A 23240-nucleotide genomic window follows, 5' to 3' on the forward strand; every position below is an offset into this window, starting at 1 on the left:
TAGTCAACATTCTTTCACACACACACATACTTTTGGCTTAGTTATTTCTATTAGTTCTAATCTATACTTATAAACCAGCAACACCCGCATAAATCTCACATAATCAAGCATACTTTAGTACATACACACACTCGCTTATTTTTATATATTATGTGCAGAAATTGAAACAATACTAAATATTTGTTTATTTGGCAACAATTCACTACACTCGCTGCATCATAAAAGGGTGTAGACTTCCCAACTGACTCAGTCCCATTTGAATGTGTTGCATGTGAAGCTCCACGCAATTCTGAAAACATGACTGGTTCTGTGGACTCAACTTTAACCGGATTTCTTCCAAAGAGTTCTGAAGAACATTCAGTTCATATGCATTTCTGTCGGCATCACCCAAACTCTGAAAATAATTATTGACACATAATTTCCTCCTTACAGGGACAGTCTTTGTATCTGTACTAACCTCTTTATTTTCATATATTATATTCAATATTTCATGTCAGATACATGAAAACCTGTTCATAGCTATATGATGGGTGAGCATGAAGTCTTTCCCAGATTAAGAAAAATCGTACCTTAAAAACTATGACAGAAAGACGAATGTTGTGGCATTAAATATCCCAAGTTATCAGTTTTTTGGCATGGCCGCTATTGACTCTGTGATCATCCGATTCAACATGGCCTCAATGTTGAAGAAGAAGTGCAGTATGTTCTGTGGTACCATGGAAGTAAATCATTGGTTTATTTTATTGATTTGGTGTTTTAAGTCCACTTTATGCACAGTAAGGTTAATCGGGACTGGACCTACAGTTTAAAGTGGGATCCAAACCACTATGTGGATCCACCGAGTATCGAACCCGGGACCACCTACAAGGCAACGACGCTACTACTGTGCCATCGGGGAGGCCCTGTAAATCATTGGTGACAGTTCAGAATGGAGTATGGACAAAACTCTCTGATGTTTTAAAAAATCAAGGCATTGGAATGCAAAGTTTAAGGAGACTGCTGACAACCAGAATGGGTAGGTCTGCTGTGAGTGAGGGGACTGAAAGTAGTGTGCACTACATTTCAACGCAGTCCACTGAAATCAATTTGTCATGCTTCAAGAGAATTTGGAATCCCTCAGAGCAAAGTAGTTAAATTGTTACGCAACAGCTTCATGTTAGCTATGGTGACTGAGCAGTTGCTGAGAAACTGAGAATCGTTCAGACATTCTCCATGCAACATGTTGAAGTTTATGAATACAACAAGAAACTTGTGATTTTGGGGAACATTTTTAAAAACACATCATGTCTGTGCCTAACATAACAAAACATTTTAATTTTGGTGCCATTTATAAAAAAAAACAAAAAAAAACACATCTCTATCTAATATACTATTTGTGTAATAAATGTTTGAAATGAGGGGAAAACTTTTTGTACCCACTGTATTTCAATTGTAAACCCACCATAAAAGTTACTCTGTGAAATTATACAACATGCAAAGATAATCATTTTCAAACATTAGGGAGCTTTCAGACCAAAGCAACAAGCAACACAAGTCACTCCAATCTGTAATAAAGTATTCAATGTGCATGCATGTAGGGCTGTGCGATATTTTGATATATCGATGTCCATATTGATAGATATCGCCATTCTTAAATTTGTTGGTATTAAAATACATGTTGGTCTGTACATGCATTGTGTCGTGCTTGATGCCACTTAGAAAAAGAAAACAGTAAAGGATTCAATTTTGCACCTGCTCGGTTTCACCATCACTTTGTAACGTTTGAAAATTTGATCTCAATTAAATTTGCTTTACTATGCTCTTTCTTCAGCCATAGTAAATAGACATCTACCTGAGTATTTATAGACAAGTCTATATTTTGTTTACAGATATTATTTAAAGGTATGTTGCTTGGATGCACATACGTAGTAGGCATATTCAGGATACAGCTGTATATGTTGTACATTCAAATATTTTTAATGTATGAGGGTGAATCAAATGAAAACTGAACAGGGGCCACAGAATGAAATCAACAAAATTCATTTCAAAACGTAATCTCGAAAGTTACACAAGCACTTGTCCCACTGTTTCACCGAGCGATGAATACCCTGCTCGTAGAACTCCTTTGGCTGAGATCAGAACCAGTTGCGAACACTGTCCATGACTTCATTGTCCGAGTAGAAGCACCAACCCTTCAATGCCTTTTTCAACAACCCAAAGGTATGGAAGTCGCTTCGTGATAGATCAGGGCTATACGGTGGGTGTTTCAACACTGTCCACCCAAACATCTCCAACGTGTTCTTTATAACAGCTGACGTATGTGGCCACACGTTGTCATGCAGCAAAACCACTACAGAGGACAAAAGGCTGGGCCGTTTGGCCTTGATTGCTGCGTGCAAACGGTGGAGGGTACTGCAGTAACAAGCAGAGTTGATTGATTGATCATAGTAAAGGAACTCAAGGAGAAGGGGTCCTTCATGATCGAAAAAACATGTCAGAATCACTTTGCCACTACTCTGCACCATCTTGGACTTCTTCGGCGGTGGAGAGCTCGGATGCCTCCACTGTCGACATTGTCGTTTGCCTTCAGGTTGGTAGTGGTGGCAACAAGATTAATCACCTGCCACAACCTGTTTCAGGAAATTGTACTTGGCATGATATCTCAGAAGATGCTGCATAGACAATCCCATATGGAGGCTCTTCTGGTCTGTGAGATGGTGTGGCACCCACTTTCCTGTACTGCAGTATGTCTGTAATGACAGTATGTACGGAACCGAAACTCACTCCCACATCCATGCTGATGTCCCTGATGCTGACTCATCTGTCTGCGTGGATTATCCGGTCGACTCGTTCCACCACAGCATCCGTGATGACGACGTGAGCTTGTCCAGGTTGCTCATCATCCTTTCACAGATTCCCGTCCCTCGGGTCAATGACAGAGCATGTTTTCCATAGACTGCCTTCATTTGCCACTGCACTTGCCTGCCTGCTTGCCTTCTTGGATGATACTGCTGCCCAACTACATATGCATATCACATGCTCACGCACGACTATCTAGTGCGAGTCTATTATAGTAGGGGTTTCCTTCCATAACTCCACTCTACCTCTCCACACGGTTGTCACCACACACATAAATATAACCCAATACATCCACTGTTCAGTTTTCATTTGAACCACCCTATTATTATTATGACAACTAACTCTCTAGCCTTCTTAAACCCGAAGGTTCATGGCTGCAGCAACACAGGCCTTCCATCATTCCCTATCTTGAGCAAGTTCTATATACTCTTTTCCATCCCTACCGATTTCCCTTAAAGTCCATTTTTTTCCACTACGAAGTGGATGTAAACAAAAGCACGTGTTCTAGAGAAAGCCAGTGCAGCCCTATTGGTGGATTCTGGCAGTAGTCCCTCCGCAGACCTTTTGCACCCTGATAGATAGTCCATTCAATGCCGTCTTGAAACTAGAGTAATACAGCATTGTATGCTGTTCAAAGGATTTACTAGCCTTATCCTTGCTTATGAATTCATAACCATTCTTTAGTAAAGCACCTACGGTGACATTCACTCATTCAAATTAACGAAATTCCCGCTACTTGTCAGTCATTCTGTGTTGTGCAGTGTTGCAAATTCGCAATATTAAGTAAAGTCTATAATCTTGAAACACCGGACTAGACAGAATCAGAAAACATGATTTAGACTGACAGTGACTGACATGGGAATCTCTAGATTACACACGTGTTGATGTATATACCACAAACACGTACACACTACTTTCAACTTCATGCGTTTTATCTAGAATGGTAAAATCAACACACTGCAAAAGATTGTAGGGAAACCTTTGAGAAAAGCCAAAGTGCTTGGTGCAAATACAACCAGTGATGCTTAAAATCGTACGGAATGTTACTTTAGCATTTATTAAATGATCCACCTACGCTTCCTTTCCTTTACTTCCCACATAAAACATGCTCAGATTTCAGGAACCTGAATTCCCCCAGCTTGTCAAAGAAAAATGCCAGATGCATACACTGGCAAGTGCTTCCAAGAAGGAATTCGTAGAGGGCGGGGACACGAGTTACAGATGGGCAAACTGTGCCATTCAGTGTTGCTACCCGACCTTTATAGAAACATCGTTACAATTCGGTAATATTCCAAAGCTGTTATCGTATCTAATTGCTATATAGCCAACTTCGCAACTACAAAGTTCTATTAATGTTCCAATACGCGTGTACGTAATAAGACCTTTACATTTCATGTATCTAATTCATAAGGGAAAAAATAACATAGTTGGAGACACTACTTCTCGTGGTCAAGAATCTTCCCAAACCCTCAAGCACACGGCTATTTATAGCTTTCCTCCCTTCGACCCTGCAAAACCTGCCCTCCTCTCCGTTGCCGTGTGGTGGTTCTCGAGATTTTGCGTAGTGTTTATAGGTTTTATCATGGAATGTTGATGTGGCTTCAACAGCAAGTGTTACAAAACATCTACATTTGAAACCTTCAACAAGTGGCGATACCAAAATTGCGGTGAATCCAGAGTATTGTGTTGAATCGTTAACTTCTGAACAGGTGTCTTAAAAACAAGCATTTATGCGGTCCGCAAGGAAAATCAGCCGAACAAAAACGCGGATGGCACATTTTAGCCGATTTAGTACTTGCTGCCGTCAGCAGGAAAGTGGTTGTTTCTTTTTTTCATGGATATGAGTTTGTCTACGCTGGTTAAATTATTGCATGGTTCATTTGGTTTATTTTACTTCGCATTTCTGCCACACTTGGCTTATCGCGAGGATGAGTGATGATATGGTAAAATTGATGAAATAACACTCACAAAGAACATCCATGCCAGGCCAAGATTCAAACTCGGGACTCCTGGCGTCGTAGCACACAGTGATAACTACTCCGCTACAACGGCCAGCTGTGTGAATTCTTCTTACATGGTATATTACCATTGACGAGAACTGACATCGTTGGTAAGTGTTTACCTCTATTTTATTATATTTTCATCATCTCTCGTATTTACAACAGTGTTCATTTTAAAAACTAATATTTACACATTTTTAAAAGTCACCCTAGTTTCGAAACGTTGTGGAAAATACTGACACTGAAGCTAACACGTGCGCTGGGAGGGAGGGGCAAGTGCTGGCGAATAGAAAGTGGTCACCGTGCGCATTAATACAAATTTCGGTAACTTATTGGCCACACCTACTTCGTTTTAAAGCTGGAAACAGAATAGGTCCATCTCAACGTTGTTCCTCCATCTTCGTCTTGGCCTCCCTACAGGTCTCTTACCATCAGGTTTCCCAACAAGAATCCTGTAAACTCCTCTTTCCTCTCCCATTCGTGCCACATGGCCTGCCCACCTAAGTCTTCTTGATTTAATTATTCTAATAAAATCTGGACATGAATACAAATTATGTAGTTCTAAATTATGTAACCTTCTCCATTCACCAGTCTCCTCGTCCCTTTTAGGTCCAAAGATTTTCCTAAGGATCTTATTTTCAAATACTCTCAATTTATGTTCCTCTTTCAATGTAAGGGACCAAGTTTCACATCCATATAATACTACAGGCAAAATTACTGTTTTGTATATTTTAACTTTTAGTTTCTTAGATATTAAACGAGAAGACAAAAGTTTATGAAGAGAGAAGTAACATGCATTTCCTGAATTAAGCCTACTTTTTATTTCTTCTTTAATATAATTTTCATTTGTTAATATTACTCCTAAGTATTTGAATTTGGAAACTGGTTCAAACGAGTTGTTATCAATAATTAGATTTTGATTATTACCTAACACTTGGTTTCGGCCTGTAAGCATATATTTAGTTTTCTCTTTGTTAACTTCCAAACCTATCTCTTTAGCAGTTTTGAAAAATATTTTAGCATTATTCTTAATTGTATTCACATCATCCCCCAGTAAGTCTACATCATCTGCATATGCTAACAACTGAGTCACACCATTTAATTTTAGTCCTTCTTTAGTTTCTCTTACCTTCCTTACAGCATATTCTAAGGCAAAATTAAAGAACAATGGAGATAATGCATCTCCTTGTGTTAACCCATCATGAATTGTTAATTTGTCAGACATATTAATACACACACGAATTTTACTTTCTGTTTCACTGGTGCATATTTTTATCATACTAACAAGCTTCTTGGGTATTCCGAACTCTACTAATATATTATATAATTTATCTCTTTTGACCGAATCATATGCTTTTTTGAAATCAATGAATAGCTGATGGACATTTTGATTATATTCCCACTTTTTTTCAAGTGTCTGTCTGATGTGAAAAATTTGATCTGTAGTTGATCTGTTACGTTTAAATCCACATTGATAATCACCTATAATTTCATTAGCATAAGGGGTTAGTCTTGTTAAAAGAATGTTAGATAATATTTTATATGTTGTTGAGAGTAGAGAAATTCCACGGTAATTATTGCAGTTCATTTTATCACCTTTTTTAAACACAGGAACAATTATGGATTCTTTCCACTGTTCAGGGATTTCTTCTTCATTCCATATTAAACAAATTAATTTATGAATTTGACATATGAATGAATTTCCACCATATTTAATTAACTCAGCTGGTATTAAATCAATGCCAGGTGCTTTGTTATTATTTAGCCTTTTAATAGCATCTTTAACTTCAGTCAAGTTAGGTTCTGGAACTAAAGGTTCTGCTGTGTGGACTTCATTTACTTCTGATTTATCTCCTACATGGACATTTAAAAGGTCATTAAAGTAGTTCTTCCATCTATTTAGAATATTGCTTGGGTCAGCTAGAAAATCACCGTCTTTATCTTTTATCAAGTTTACTTTAGGTTGCCACCCCTTTCTAAACTGATTTATTATTATGACATTATGATAAAATAATAGGAAAATGACATTCAAACCACGAGTATAAAAACAGATATTTTCGCCTCAGGAATCAGCGTAGTTCAATTACTGGTATTTTTGTTCATCACCTAACCCATGTCACATTTCCTGTTTCACTTTTAGCTGGTTAGGGGCTTGGCTCCCTCCATGCCACTACCAGGTTAAGCTTTGTATGGTAGATGTCCCGATGGACTCATTTATTGCAAATATTTTCTTGCCTCATATCTTGTATTCCAGTTATGTCATTGTTGCTAAAGTACTAAGTACTAAAGAAAATAAACTGTTCAACATGAATTTCTTCCATGTTTGACTTCTCTTCAGTTCTACCCAGAGAAGGCTTCTGCACAGGCCATCTAGAGTCGCCAGTCTCCTGGCAGCAGGAGCATCAGGTATGTAACTGGCACACAGCAAGGATTGTAACCCCTATTTTCAAGTCATGGTCAAGCCGGATTTTTCCCTAAAATTTCTACATAATACCTGCTATGTCCTGATTAAATTCTTTCATCAATCCTCACAAAGAAACATTTAATGTCTATGCACAAACAAAAGATCTCACTTCGAACAGATACTATAGGTATTTTCTCTTACGGTGGCCGGTCCTAGTTCTGGCAAGGGAAGTGGGGAGCAGGGATTACGCCGCACACCAACCAGACAACAGCAGTGGCGCAGACAGTCACGACGTCGAGGGTAGGAACAACTATGTGAACCTCGTTTTACTTGCTGCTGTGTTTCCTATCGTGCTGGATTGGTCGCTTCCCCACTCCCCACTTCACTTGCCAGCATGATGATCGGCTGCCGTAACAGTAGAAAAGACCTTTAATACCGATGCTAACCACTTAATATAGATATACACACATTGCAGTAATTTTAAGTTGTTCAAAAGAGATATAAAAGTGACGTAACAAAACAAGAATTCGATTGCAACTGCACAATATCAATGTACAGAACATTGCTTAACAGTTTCATCTACACATTTCCACCACATTCTATCCGTGATGTAAGCTTAACGGTATATTAGTAAAATCAACAATAATTTTACATCTGATAAATCTACACAATTCATAATTTAGTGCAAAACTTTGTTATATTGTTATTGTTATGTATATAAACATATAACTCATATGCCCTGGTTTTGTAAAATAAACATCACAGTACAGTTTCTCTCCAGAGATAAAGTCCATTGTAGTGACCTGGTTTAATACATTACTTACGGGTGTTAATGAGCCACTCACAGTCTTCATGAACCATTTGCAAGTTTATATCAAATTGATAGAAAATTGGTTATCCGTAAAATTTATATTGGCCCTTTAATGATATTGCTGAAAATTTCATACCAGTCTGCCCTCAATTACTGCATCTCAAAACACTGATCAGGTAGCCTGCACAGTTCAGACACTCACGTACAGATGTGTCATTATGTTTGTCCTATCATCTACTTCATTCATCACCATGGTCACAATTAGACCAAGAGATAAAAAGTGGCTGGAGCATGGTGCTGATCACATCCGCTCCAAATGGCCGAGATCGAAAATGCGTGGGGCCATACTATTCTCCACCCCATACACATGCACACCTTCTCTAAAATGTGCCTTCATGGCATAGTGCAATATGCACGGGGAACCTTGCGTACCTACTCACTTGCATACGGAAAAGTATTTAACCCAATGACCAGTACGAACATTCATTTAAGTCATCTGATGACCTGGTCTGCAGTAGTATGGTTGTGCATGTACGGTTTGAACTTTGCACCAAAGTAGTACCAATGTAATGTGATGTTCAGCTTCAACTTTACTTGTGTGTAACAGTAAAAAACTTCTTACGTCTCATGCCGGCAACATACTTGTTAAGAACAATCCAAAACACACAAACAGCACAATAAAAGACACTTTAAGAGTTTGTCCAAGCTTTCGAGTCCATCTCTGAACCATCATCAGGCTGGTCGAGAGACGGCGAAGGGGACGTTAAAACTTTTTATGTGCTCAGACATTTGTTGGCCACATGCTGGAACTTCATTCTTCATTTAATTTGAACAGGTGTTATTATTCTCTTATTCAAGCTTTTTCTGCAGTTTGTCGTGCACACGAAGTTGGATTACCTACCAGCAGCCGGCAGTCAGTAGGCACTGGCCCTCACAGGCTGTTATGCTTCAGCATATTATATTTAATACACATTGTCACAAAATTTCATTAAACAATTCAGGGTGGCTACAAACAAGCAGAAATGAAATTCCCTGACTTTTCCAGGTTTTCCAGGACAAAATTTACATTTTTCCCTGACAATTACAAACTAAACTAAATCGATGTTTTTGCAAATGGAAATAATAAACTCATACAGATCCAGGTATAGATTTGTTAAGTACCAATATTATTTTCTATGAAATTGACTCAATTTCTCTATTCTCTATGATTTGAATTCAAACTGCAAAAGAGTGAATTTGGAAAATTATTACAATTCACAAGCTAGGGAAGGATTACGGAATTTTGTCATACGCAGTAAGTTTAAAATAAAATACTTGATTATTTTTAAAGTTACGACTTAGAAAAATAAGAGTGAAGAGTGATTGATTAATAAATACAATTTGTAATTTATCAGTCTCCTTATACATTCTCGGTATTATATATTGATATTTCCACTGAGGTTTGGGACCCTCTGCTTGCAAGAACCATGAGTGCGGACTCATTTTTCAATGCATCAAGCTCTCTTCTCTGTAAAGCAAACAACTTAACTCTTGCATATAAGTGAAACAATTGAATCGAACAAAATAAAGTGTCATATTTCCTTACATTATCAATGGGATTTCTGCTTCAGTACAGTATATCCAAGTGAAGTATTGTGAAACTGACAACATGCAGTTATACCATTAATGCTGTCGAAAAGGGTATGTAGGTATTAGAAATTTAACGCAAAGAATTTATAGAATTGCATTGTATAGGTACCTGATTTAGCTAACCATACATTAAAACAGGAACACTCTAATAATAAAAGCTTCTGAAAGTTCATATACGAGGGGCATCCTGAAAAAAGCTCCAATGGTGCCTATACGCAGCACTGGTGGTCAGAGATAGACACACACCCATGCAGGCAGGAAGAAGTGGCATGTAGCAGTAATCTGGTACAGTTGCAATGCAGCCGTCATACAGTCTCCCACCGAGCCTAGCCTACAATGTACACTCAGAATTTGGCACAGAGCCACCAGCAATTGTGTGAGGTGTGCAGACCGGACGTCGTGTATGGTCAGACGATGGTGCAGACAATTCACGGAAGGCCAATCGACTGTGCACAACCCTGTACAGCTGAGTACACACAGGCCCTTTGCATCACTTCAGGTGAGAGATCTTGGACCACTCCCTGTACAGCCCTGGCCTTGAATGTACCGACTTTCATCTCTTTGTTTAACTGAAGAGGATTCTGGCAGGGCAACACTGCGGTAGAGATAGTTCCAGTCTTTTCTGTCTGACACATATACCATGGGCATACAAAATCTAGTGCCATGCTACGACAAATGCCAGAACAACGGTGGTGATTATGCCGAAAATTAGGTTAAGGCTCACTCTTACTAATGCAATAAATTACAACTGATATTCATGTTTTATTTATGCCTAATCGGTAGGGACCTTGATATTTTGTTATTTGTTTTCAAATTGGTGTATTTTCTTATTTTTTATTTTTTACTATACGGTGTAATTTTTCTCAAAATTCACATTTTCATTTTAGCGCATTTTCTGGCAAATATCTGAAATTATTTCTTCATGGTGTTTTTAAACTACTGTTTCAAATTGTAAGTCACATGACTTATGCCTCTTCGTGAGAGTTCTTTTGGGAAAGTTATTTTCCATACCCCTTTTTTAAATTTTAAGGTAAGGATTTTAGATAATGGAATTTCCCCCATATATACTGAAGGGTGCATAATAACCATAAGTGGCGACGCACCCAAAAAATTAAAATCAATCAATCTCACGTGACTGATACCGATATATAATGGCACCAAAAAATTGGCATTATCTTTTTTTGACTTGTCAGTATTAAGTTTCCCAAAATTCGCTTTTTTGTTTTAGAACATTTATCTGCCAAATATACCGAAACTTAATACTCCATTGTGCTTTTAAACTATTATTTTAAATTGTAGATCACATGGTCTACGTATTTTCGTGACAGTTTGATATGTTGGAACAGATTTTTGAGGAAGTAAAAGTAAAGTGCTCCCCTGGACTTTTCCATGAAGGTGTATAAGGGTGTGGAGTTAGGGCCCCACACTTTCTTGATCATGGCTAAAGGTGGGGGTGATTGATAAGCACCATGATCCTGGCTACCTTTATTCCACAAAGTTTCCTCAAGGTACCAGCTTCATATGATGCTGGGTTGGTGCCGGAGCAGTTTGAATAGGCGGAAAACATCCCGGTTCTCCCCTGCAGGGGATCGACCCCGGGTCTCTTGCATAGTAGTCAGACGCCCTAACGACTGAGCTCCATTATTACTCGCTTGACAAATGCCGATGGAGCGCACTTAGCTTCGTAATTCAAAACATATCTCGTGCGACAAATACGAGGATGTGGATCCCGTGTGACAGTAGATACGCACTCGATCTCCTGTTAGAACCCTGCCACTTTTCTCTGTGATGCAAATGGTTTTGATAGAAGTTGAAAAAATCCTGGGAAATACAGGATTTAATGTGGCTGTCGGAATTATTCCATGTACGTATAACTCTATAGTTTACTCTTGAGTAAAATGTTGGTAAACTTGCATGTTCTATGTACACAAACAGGCCTAGAAAAGACAAGAATGTTGGATTTCATGAAAATTTTTGTTGTTTTAGGTCATTTCTTTAAAAAAAATCGCTAATAACGCCAAATTCACATTTTATGACAAATTCGCATTATTTTCATATTTAGAAAGGGCGAAAAATGTATCCAGACATCACTGCACATTCCTAAACATAACTTCGCAGCAACTACCATTTTTCACGGTTTTGGCGTTTGCGAAAAATCAATCGGAAATTACTTTCTGGCCACCCCTCGTATAAATCAGTAGATGGAAAGTGAAAATTTAGCAGGGCTGGCAGAAAAAAGTCAATTCTTGAAGAAAGTGATTTGCTTTTATGATTGAATGATTCGAGTAAATATGATATTAAAATATTTACGTATTTATTATTAGTATTTTATTTCATAATATTGGACATTAACGTTACTCAGTGAGAGATTAATGACCATCTCTCACGAGTTTAAACAAACAGGACAGAGAATGGTGTTAATTTCATTGCAATACTAGTGTTGCAGTAAATTTGAGGTTGGGAGTGTGCACTTGCCAATTTTTATAACGTTCACCAATGCAGATTTATGTTTCACTTTCTCGTGATAGTATTCAATATATATCCAGTTATGTTGGATTCTTCTTGTCTTCTTGATATCTAAGAATAGTGCAATGTGATTGTAAACGTATGTTAACTTGTGCGAAACCACTAATACGTCAGGACGATGAAAGAAAACCTTTGTAAGCACTGATACATTAAATGAGGTGAAGTGAGCCAGAAGAGTAATACAATTCCAGCAGCATATTTGCAGTCTAAAGCTCTTCTTGTTTATGCATACGGTTTTTGTTGGATGTTGCAGTGCGAAGACATCGAACCTAAATCATAAGAGTCCCATGCATGCAATTTCTGTCACATGTTGTAGTGAGATACTTTGTCGGGTGGCGATATTCGACAAAAATCATATGTATCAATGGAACCTATTTGTTTCCATGTTCCTTCAGTTTGCCGAACAAAATGCCTTACTACGACATCCGACAACTATCGGACGGTGCCACCCACTCCCATCCCCTCCATCTGTTGACAGTTCTGTCTCCTTACTACTCTCCCATACGGACAAGAAAAAATGATAATTCAATGCATTTTCAACGTAATATTTAGAGGCTTAACCTTTACTCCCTCGATGATATTATATGGTATCATCAGAGTCAGGTTGTTCTGACCCGATGAAACCATATGGTATCATGGTGCAGATTACGACATGAATGTGCTTTTTGGACCCTCATACTCTTCTGTTTGGGTTGAAACTCTGACACAGGTCTGGAGCAAGCCTGGGAAATTCATATTGATGATCAACCTCCCCCCCCCCTCTCCGCAACATATCCATGACACATTTCCGAATAGTTTCACATTTTGGCTCATTATTCAACTTGTATGGCACCCAGGAACATGAAACAAGTTTCAGGCTCATTATTCAACTTGTATGGCACCCAGGAACATGAAACAAGTTTCAATCTCTTTGGAACTGTCCATTCTTTGAAGAGAATACTAAGGTTTGCACCTTCTCCCGAAAATAGCGAGAGAAGAGGGGGGCAAACTCCAGATTTTTTTTTTCATTGAAATTCGGTGGTCACGCCCCCAAACCCCCCTTCCTCGGTTTGGCGATCTTAATTGTACACGGTTGCATGCTATGATGTTTTAGCTGCAAAACAAAACTTATCCGAAGTAGATTGCTCCCATAGTGCCCGAGTTATAACAATTTTCCTCCAAAAATGCTAATTACCTTATTTTTCGTAAAAAAAACAAAACAAGAAATCACATTTTAGCTTATTATTCAACTTGTATGACACCCTAGAACATGAAACATGTTTCATTATCTTGAGAAATGTCCATTTTTTAAAAAGAATACTAAAGTTCGCGCCTTCTTCCCAAATAGCGGGAGAAGAGGGGGCAAACTCCAGATTTTTGTTTTTCATTGAATTCGGGGGTCGCGCCCCTCATACCCCCTTCCTCGGTTCGGCGTTCTGAATTGTACACGGTTGCATGCGCTGATGTTTTAGCTGCAAAACAAAACTTATCCGAAGTAGATTGCTCCCATAGTGTCCGAGTTATAACAATTTTCCTCCAAAAATGCAAATTACCTATTTTTCGTTAAAGAAACAAATGACATTTTGGCTTATTATTCAACTTCTATGGCACCCAAGAACATGAAACATGTTTCATTCTCTTGAGAAATGTCCATTCTTTGAAAAGAATACTAAAGTTTGCGCCTTCTCCAGAAAATAGCGGGAGAAGAGGGGGCAAACTCCAGATTTTTACGTTTTTTCCATTGAAATTTGGGGGACGTTCCCCCCAGACCCCTTCCTCGGTCCGGTGTTCTAAATTGTACACGGTGTCATGCGCTGATCTTTTAGCTGAAAAACAAAAGTTATCCGAAGTAGATTGCTCCCATAGTGCCCGAGTTATAACAATTTTCGTCAAAAGAGTGTTCGAAGTAAATAAAGACAATATTCCCTGACATTTCCCTGACTTTTTTTGACACCTCAAATTCCCTGACTTTTCCCGGTTTTCCAGGTTTTCCAGGTCTGTCGCCACCCTGCAATTGTACACTCCTTGAAATTAATGGGAGAAAATATAACAATTATACACTGTCCCAGCTAACTGTAGAGCAGGGCCGCGCATTTCAGCAGAGGAGGAGGAAAATCGAGTGGTGAAAGCGCAGCGTTGCCAACCGTATAGTCCTGACTGTACATGTACGGAAATTTCATGGCATGTACAGGCATACGGTCTAGACTTTAGTCCATATGCTAAATGCACGGCTTGTAAAAATTTTCTCTTGCAGTTTTGTCCCTACGAAATTCTTAAATCAATTGTATGGACTTGGATATAAAAATACGATCCATTTGTCATGTGTGTTCGGTATTGTCCTTTTCAAAAGTTTTTAACGCTTACAGAGAGAACGGGCAACTCCCGTCGCCCATTACACAATCCCGTTTCTCTCACTGTTCATTGGCGGAGTCGTCTCGCATCACTTCTTGCGCAGAGACTTGTTCTCGTTCGCCTGGTCTACAGTTAGTTGGTACGGAGTTTAGTACCATTCTTATTATTCATTGTGGTGATAACAATAAGGTTTATGAAAAATAAAATGCTTGTAATTCAATCTCTTACTTGATGCAAGAAACTCACTACCGGAGATAAAAAGGGTCAGTTGCGAATGAATGTCCATAGTGATCAATGGGTTAATTTACAAGAGGATTCACTTTCATTATATGTAATATTAAAACATGCCTAAAACAACTTCCTAAAGAATGGTGTGCTTAGTAACATAAAAAAAATGCAAATCAACAAGTATACACACACTTATAAACGAGCTACTTACAACCATATCAAGAAACTTTACAGGAAACCCTCCAAGTATGCCATCTGGTGGAACTGCTTTGGTCTTGACGGGAGACCCAGCCAACAAGGGATCATTTGTCAGATGAGGCGACGATGGGTCTGAACCAAAGCGAGGAGGTGTTGAAAATGGTGCACTAGTCCTTGGCCTAAATTTCTGAGCAAAACTCGACACAGTTATCATTTCTGGATCATCGTTTGACTGAAAATAACAAATAATGGCAGATAAGTTAACACAGGATCGTTTCCCCCTGAAATTGGTTATCTACAAATAATATTCAACTTCTAAATTACTAATACTAACTAATGTTATTCAATATGGATGGTTAAGGTAGGAAAAAGTATGGAACTTTTATTGCAAAAATTCTATGGAAGGAATTAAAACTTTTGAAGTATACGAGATAATGCTCTATGAAGAGAGCAAACTTCTCAATATGTTGAACAACTGTGCAGCTATTAATTCTAAAAAAAAACAGTCATTTAAACATATTAGCATTACTTAAAATTAGAAAATATACATTAGCACCGCTATTTAAACTTTATCGTCAGGAGCCTGTATTCCCGTTGAATACGCAAAGAACAAAAAAATCGTAGCTCTAGAACTACAGAGGTTGTTCACTTTATATCCGACCATTTTTGACAGATACCATGCCGCCACCACCGATCATGTTCTATTGGACCCCCAGCATTGTGGACGATCGCCCGGCATTGCAGTTTTCATTGCAGCAAGCTCCGGTGCAGGACAGGCATGGGAATTCTGTCCCACTTCTCCCTCCAAGCGTTCCATAGACCATCCAGGGTGCGCGGGCGGTGATGTTGAAGACGTCGTTTCAACAGTCCAAATGTGCAAAAATCCATTGGACTGGCATCTGGGCTTTTCACAGGAATGTCTTTGAATGGAATGACACGAATTCCTAATTCCTCTGCCATTTCCTGATAAAAACGTAGTGATGTTCTGGCGGTATGACTCTAAGCCTTGCCCATATGTATCATCACCTGGTTCGCGTCCATTCCATACAATTGTGGGATGTTTCTCCGATAGATAGGTGTCAGAATGGAGTCTTGGAAGTATCTGGCAATCACCTTCACGTTTTTGTCTACCTTGTGTATTATCAACTTACCCTCATATTCGAATCCCGTCACAACCATAAAGCCACGAGGGAAACTTTCCCTGCACTGACGAACAAAGTTGCTGCACCCCTTGCCGTCAATGTCACGGCATGTGATCGCGCGATGTGACCACCAGCAGTGAGATGGACATATGATTCATCCATTGTGACAACTTCCTTCCATTTGGAACCCGCCAGGTACTTTTCATAGTTTCCTGCAGATCATCTTATGTTCGGCAATGTGACGCGGTAGAAGGTGGTGTACACGGGCCTTCCGCACACACTTCAACCCGAGGTGCTTGCAAATTGTTTTGTTCACAGTTAACTGTGCACGGTGAAATCTGTGGGCCATATCACGTTGAGTCGGGGGATTTTCTTGGCACGCCAATCGACGGATCCCCCTTAGCACTACGGGTGACACTTTGCTTGCAGCCCTTCTCCCGGTGGTTTTCGTGGGTGAATGTTTTGCAAGGAGATCCTGTTGTGTGTAACGGGCCAGAATAGCTTTCGCAGTAGTCACCCCGAGTGTTAACCCATTCTCCCGACACTGTTTCACAATGCAAACGTATGAAAACTTAGCATGGAAAAGGGCCATTACGTAACCCTCCCAATACCGGTTGATTTTCATTGATTTGATAACATTCACTACCAACACACACCCACCTACAAGGTCAGACACAACACTGCTCCTGCCAGCAGATCCATAGCTCCAGCATGTTACGCCAGGTGGCAGCATTGAATCGACGATGTTCAGATATAAAGCGAACCACCTCTGTATTTGTTGTAGACAGACAAAATTGATTTTGTTTTCTTCCTGCAGGGCTTTCAGCGGAGGTAAAATTTATACATTATGCCTCTAAATAATTAGTGTTAAAGGAAGATGAAAAAGAAAAAATGATTTTTTTAAAAAATAATTGGCAAATTTGACCTGTGCTCCCCTTAATAGACCGAAATGGATGAATAAAATGTAGTATGTAGCGGCAGCACATTCCTCAGGGTGGCTACAAACAAGCAGTGACATTTCCAGGTTTTCCAGGACAAAATTTACATTTTTCCCTGACAATTACAAACTAAACTAAATCGATGTTTTTGAAAATAGAAATAATAAACTTACACAGATCCACGTATGGTTTTGTTAAGTACCAACATCATCTTCTATGAAATTGACTTAATTTCTCTATTCTCTATGATTTGAATTCAAACAGCAAAAAAGTGAATTTGGAAAATTATTACAATTCGCAAGCTAGGGAAGGATTACGGAATTTTGTCATATGCAGTAAGTTTAAAATAAAATACTTGATTATTTTTAAAGTTACGACTAAATGAGATAAGAGTGAAGAGTGAATGATTAAGAAATACAATTTGTAATTTATCAGTCTCCTTATACATTCTTGGTATTATATGTTCATTTTTCCACTGAGGTTTGGAACCCTCTGCTTGCAAGGACCATGAGTGCGGACTCATTTTCCAATGCATAAAGCTAATTCTTCCTTCTCTGTAAATCAAACAACTTAACTCTTGCATATAAGTGAAACAATTGAATCGAACAAAATAAAGTTTCCTTACATTATCAATGGGATTTCTGCTTCAGTACAGTATATCTAAGTGAAGTACAGTTATAACATTAATGCTGACGAAAGGGTACGTAGGTATTAGAAATTAAACGCAAGGAATTTATAGAATTGCATTGTATAGGTACCTGAATTAGCTAACCACACATTAAAACCGGAACACACTAATAATAAAAGCTTCTGAGAGTTCATATACGAGGGGCATCCTGAAAAAAGCTCCAATGGTACCTATACGCAGCAATAGTGGTCGGAGAGCGACACACACACATGCAGGCAGGAAGAAGTTGATTGTAGCTGTAATCTGGTACAGTTGCAATGCAGCCGTTTTAGGACAGTTCTAGGTTAAAGATTGCAGCTCTCATACAGTCTCCCACCGACTGTGATGTAGCCTACATTGCACGCTCAGAATTTGGCACAGAGCCACCAGCAAACGTGTGAGGTGTGCAGACCGGACGTCGCGAGTGATAGCATGGTCAGATGATGGTGCAGACAATTCACGGAAGGCCAATCGAATGTTCACAACCCCATACAGCTGAGTTCACACGGGCCCTTTGCATCACTTCAGGTGAGAGATCTTGGACCACTCCCTGTATAGCCCTGGCCTTGAATGTACCGACTTTCATTTCTTTGTTTAACTGAAGAGGTTTCTGGCAGGGCAAGGATTTGACAGCTACACTGCGGTAGAGATAGTTCCAGTCTTTGCTGGCAGACACATATAACATGGGCATACAAAATTTAGTGCCAAGCTACGACAAATGCCAGAACGACGGTGGTGATTATGCCGAAAATTAGGTTAGGACTCACTGTTTCTACTGCAATAAATTACAACTGATATTCTTGTTTTATTTATTTATGCCTAATCGGTAGGGACCTTAATATTTTATTTTTTCAAATTGGTGTATTTTCTTATTTTTTACTATACGGTGTTATTTTTCCAAAATTCACATTATCATTTTAGCGCATTTTCTGGCAAATGTCTGAAATTATACCTTCAAGGTGTTTTAAAACTACTGTTTCAAATTGTAAGTCACATGGCTTACGCATCTTCGTAAGAGTTCGATATATTGAAAGTTATTTTCCATACCCCTTTTTTTAGTTTTAAGGTAAGGATTTTAGATAATGGAATTTTCCCCGTATATACTGAAGGGTGCATAATAACCATAAGTGGCGATTCCCCCTAAAAAAAATAAAAATCAATCAATCTAACGTGACAGATACCGATATATTATGGCACCAAAAATTGGTATTATCTTTTTTTCACTTGTTAGTGTTACGTTTCCCAAAATTCACATTTTTGTTTTAGAACATTTATCTGCCAAATGTACCGAAACGTAATACTCCATTGTGCTTTTAAACTATTATTTTAAATTGTAGGTCACATGGTCTACGTATTTTCGTGTCAGTTTGATATGTTTGAACAGATTTTTGAGGAAGTAAAAGTAAAGTGCTCCCTTGCACTTTTTCATGAATATGTATAGTAGGGGTGTGGAGTTAGGGCCTCACACTTTCTTGATCACGGCTGAAGGTAGCGGTGATGTGAACAGCACAACCCTCCCGGCTACATTTCTACCTCAAGGTACCAGCTTCATATGATGCTGGGTGGGTGCCAGAGCAGTTTGAATGGGTCCAAACTCCCCCACAGGGGATCGACCCCGGATCTCTCACATAATGGTCAGACATCCTAACGACTGAGCTTCATTATTACTCGCTCGACAAATGCCGATGGTGCGCACTTAGCTTGGTAATTCAAAACATATCTCGTGCGACAAATACAAAGATGTGGCTCCTGTGTGACGGTAGATACACACTTGATCTCCTGTTAGAACCCTGCCACTTTGCTCTGTGAAGCAAATGGTTTTGATAGAAGTTAAAAATACATGATTTAATGTGGCTGTCGGAATTATTCCATGTACGTATCTTTAAAAAAAATAGCTAAAAATGCCAACAATTCGCATTTTATGCCAAATTCGCATTATTTCGATATTTCGAACGGGCGAAAAATGTGTCCATACATCACTGCACATTCCTAAACATAACTTCGCAGCAATTACCATTTTTCACGGTTTTGGCGTTTGCGAAAAATCAATGTCCCAACTAATTGGAAATTACTTTCTGGTCACCCCTTGTATAAATCAGTAGATGGAAAGTGAAAATTTAGCAGGGCTGGCAGAGAAAAGTCAATTCTTGAAGAAAGTGATTTGTAGGGATGGGACCGATTAATCGGTGCTCTATCGGTATTGGCCGATATAGGCATATCGGTGTATCGGTAAAATTACCGATTATTTTACCGATCCGATATATCGATAAATATCCGATAATTTAGTGCAAAATTCTGCCATTTTGTTATAATTTTTATGGATAATCTCCATGGCCATCTTTGTAATGATCCTAAGAGATCATACCCCTTAGTAACACTAATGTTTATTTACTCGGTGTGTATGTAACCATGTTATTATGTTCAAAGTTATTTTATTTATTTGTTCAATGTTACATGTGTTAATTAATACCTGCTTGATAATTGTGTTTATCAGTAGTATTTATTATTATTCTGTTTTATTCCTTCTTAAAGAAGGAAGGAAGGAAGGAAGGTGCACTCCGCTCTTGCGAGAGGCCAAGCACCCGAGAAAAGCCGCACTCCGCCTTCCAGCGAGAGAGGTTGAACTCTGCCTTTGGCAAGAGAACCCACTCCACTTTCGAGTGAGAGATACCCACTCCGCTTATTGGCGAGAGAGAAAAACTCAACTTTAGAGTGAGAGGACCCGCTCCGCTTGTTGCGAGAGGTTTCCTCCCCCTATCAACCTGCGGCACCCCGCCAGGGTAGTGTGGCGTGGGGTTTCATGGCAACCGCCCAGAAGGTAAATTACAGGTCAGTGAAATACTTCGGTTATCGTGAGGGTGACCCTAATAGATGCCCCTTTGTTCCCCGAAAGCCAACAGTTCCCTGTAAAAGCCTGCAGCTATAGAAGTCGGCGCTAGCAAAGGACTGCACTTCCTGACGTTTGTTGGAGCTAAGGATACGACCTCAGAGGACAGCAGCAGCAGTGTATCTGTTCCCAGTTTACGGCAGTTTGCAGAAGCCATTCTCCCCCCATTGTGTAGCAATATATTGGCCAAGTGAGTATAATATCCTACATGGGCGTGTGCTAAACTTACAACGTTTATAGTTGCATAAGTGTATCCAGCTACATTCATTAAACTTTCTCTAACGTTGGAAAGTGTACTTATTCCCGAACTGTGAGTGAAATAGAGTCTCATACCACCGCTGGAGAAAAGGTTAGCATAATGGGTAAAACTTTGCAGAGCGTATGGTGCTACTGATTGGTCGTGGCCAAGTTAGTAGACTTGCATCCAGCTGACGTGCTCGTGTAGGTGTAGTAGGCACTTTTCTCAAGCAGGATGTTGCATCTTTCTAAAAAAGTAAATATCTAAATATTCAACTTCTTTTGCACTGCAGTCACCACGAAACACACATTTATTAAGGAGATCAATGAACATTTCAGGTTCTTAAGGACCATTTCTAACATTATATCGGATCGGTAGAATATCGGTTATCGTCATTGGTAAATTTTATATCGGTACATTATCGGTATCGGCCAAAATTTCATATCGGCCCATCCCTAGTGATTTGCTTTTATGATTGAATGATTCGATTAAATATTAAATATTTAAGTATTTATTATTAGTATTTTATTTCATAATATTGGACATTAACCTTACTCAGTGAGAGATTAATGACCATCTCTCATGAGTTTTAAACAGACAGGATAGAGAGTGGTGTTAATTTCATTGCAATACTAGTGTTGCAGTAAATTTGAGGTTGGGAGCATGCACTTGCCAATTTTTATAACGTTCACCAATGCAGATTTATGTTTCACTTTTTCGTGATAGTATTCAATATATATCCCATTTGGTTGGATTCTTCTTGATATCTAAGAATAATGCAATGTCATTGTACACGTATGTTAGCTTGTGCGAAACCAGTAATACATCAGGATGATGAAAGAAAACCTTCGTAAGCACTGCTACATTAAATAAGGTGAAGTGAGCCAGAAGAGTAATAAAATTCCAGCAGCATATTTGCAGTCTAAAGCTCTTCTTGTTTATGCATTCGATTTTTGTTGGATGTTGCAGTCCATGCAATTTCTGTCGCATGTTGTTGTGAGATACTTTGTCGGGTGGCGATATTCGACAAAAATCGTATGTATCAATGGAACCTATTTGTCGGATGGCGCCACCTGCTCTTATCCCTTCCATCTGTTGACAAGTCCCCTTACTACTCCAATACGGAAAAGAAAAAATGATAATTCAATGCATTTTCCACGTAATATTTAGAGGCTTAACCTTTAGTCCCCCGATGATACTATATGGTATCATCAGAGTAAGGTCGTACTCGCCCGATGATACCATATGGTCTCATGGTGCTGATTACGAAATGAATGTGCTTTTTGGACCTTCATACTCATGTTTGGGTGGAAACTCTGACACAGGTCTGAAGCAAGCCTGGGAAATTCATATTGATGACAACCTTCCCCCCTCTCCGCAACATATCCATGCCACATTTCCGACAGAGTTTCACATTTTGGCTCATTATTCAACTTTTATGGCACCCAGGAACATTAAACATGTTTCACTCTCTTTAGAAACGTCCATTCTTTGAAGAGAATACTAAGATTTGCGCCCTCTTCCCAAAATAGCGAAAGACGAGGGGCAAACTCCAGATTTTTATGTTTTTTCATTGAAATTCGGGGGTCGCGCCACCAAGCCCCTCTTCCTCGGTCCGACGTTCTGAATTGCATGCTCTGATGTTTTAGCTGCAAAACAAAACTTATCCGAAGTAGATTCCTCCCATAGAGCCAGAGTTATAAAAAATTTCCTCCAACAATGCAAATTACCTATTTTTCCTTAAAAAAAAAATAATCACATTTTGGCTTATTTATTCAACTTGTATGGCACCGCAGAACATGAAACATGTTACACTCTCTTAAGAAATGTCCATTCTTTGAAAAGAATACTAAAGTTCGGGCTTTCTTCCCAAATAGCGGGAGAAAAGGGGCAAACTCCAGATTTTTATGGTTTATTCATTGAAATTCGGGGGACGTCCCTCCCCCCAGCCCTCTTCCTCAGTCCGGTGTTCTGAATTGTAGACGGTTGCATGCGCTGATGTTTTAGCTTAGCTGCAAAACAAAAGTTATTCGAAGTAGATTGCTCCCATAGTGTGCGAGTTATAACAATTTTCAGCCCGGGCAAGAGAAATTTCTCTCTCTCTCTCTCTCTCTCCTCCTGCCATCACTGGTTTCTGGCACCGTGGTTGTGTTGCGCATAAAAGGGACCTAAAAGTTGGGGCCGAAATTTACGAACGAGATTTTCTGTTCCCCTGCAGAGTTCCATAACGATATCTTTAAATTAATACATAACAAAAAAAAAGTCAATGAAGACGAAATTCCATGACATTTCCCTGACCTTTTTGACACCTCAAATTCCCTGACTTTTCCAGGTTTTACAGGTTTTCCAGGTGTGTCGCCACCCTGATTCCTACAACCATGCATAATTTAATTGAAATCAGAC

The 23240-nt window shown here is 39.1% G+C and overlaps 1 pseudogene across 1 annotated transcript in view; it reads right to left on the reverse strand.

Annotated features, from left to right (window-relative positions):
* Positions 1 to 202: 202 nt before the first annotated feature.
* The window catches only part of LOC145980635 (protein lin-9 homolog), a 49697-nt pseudogene continuing 26659 nt past the window's right edge, over positions 203 to 23240 (reverse strand). Inside the window, exons 6-7 of the transcript XR_014440864.1 lie at positions 14979 to 15197; positions 203 to 394 (exon numbers count right to left, since the gene is read on the reverse strand). The product of XR_014440864.1 is annotated as a protein lin-9 homolog (transcript). The remainder of the gene's footprint in view (positions 395 to 14978; positions 15198 to 23240) is intronic.

Source organism: Lepisma saccharinum, chromosome 28 (assembly GCF_977018435.1).
Source record: "Lepisma saccharinum chromosome 28, izLepSacc3.1, whole genome shotgun sequence".
Lineage (NCBI taxonomy): Eukaryota > Metazoa > Arthropoda > Insecta > Zygentoma > Lepismatidae > Lepisma > Lepisma saccharinum.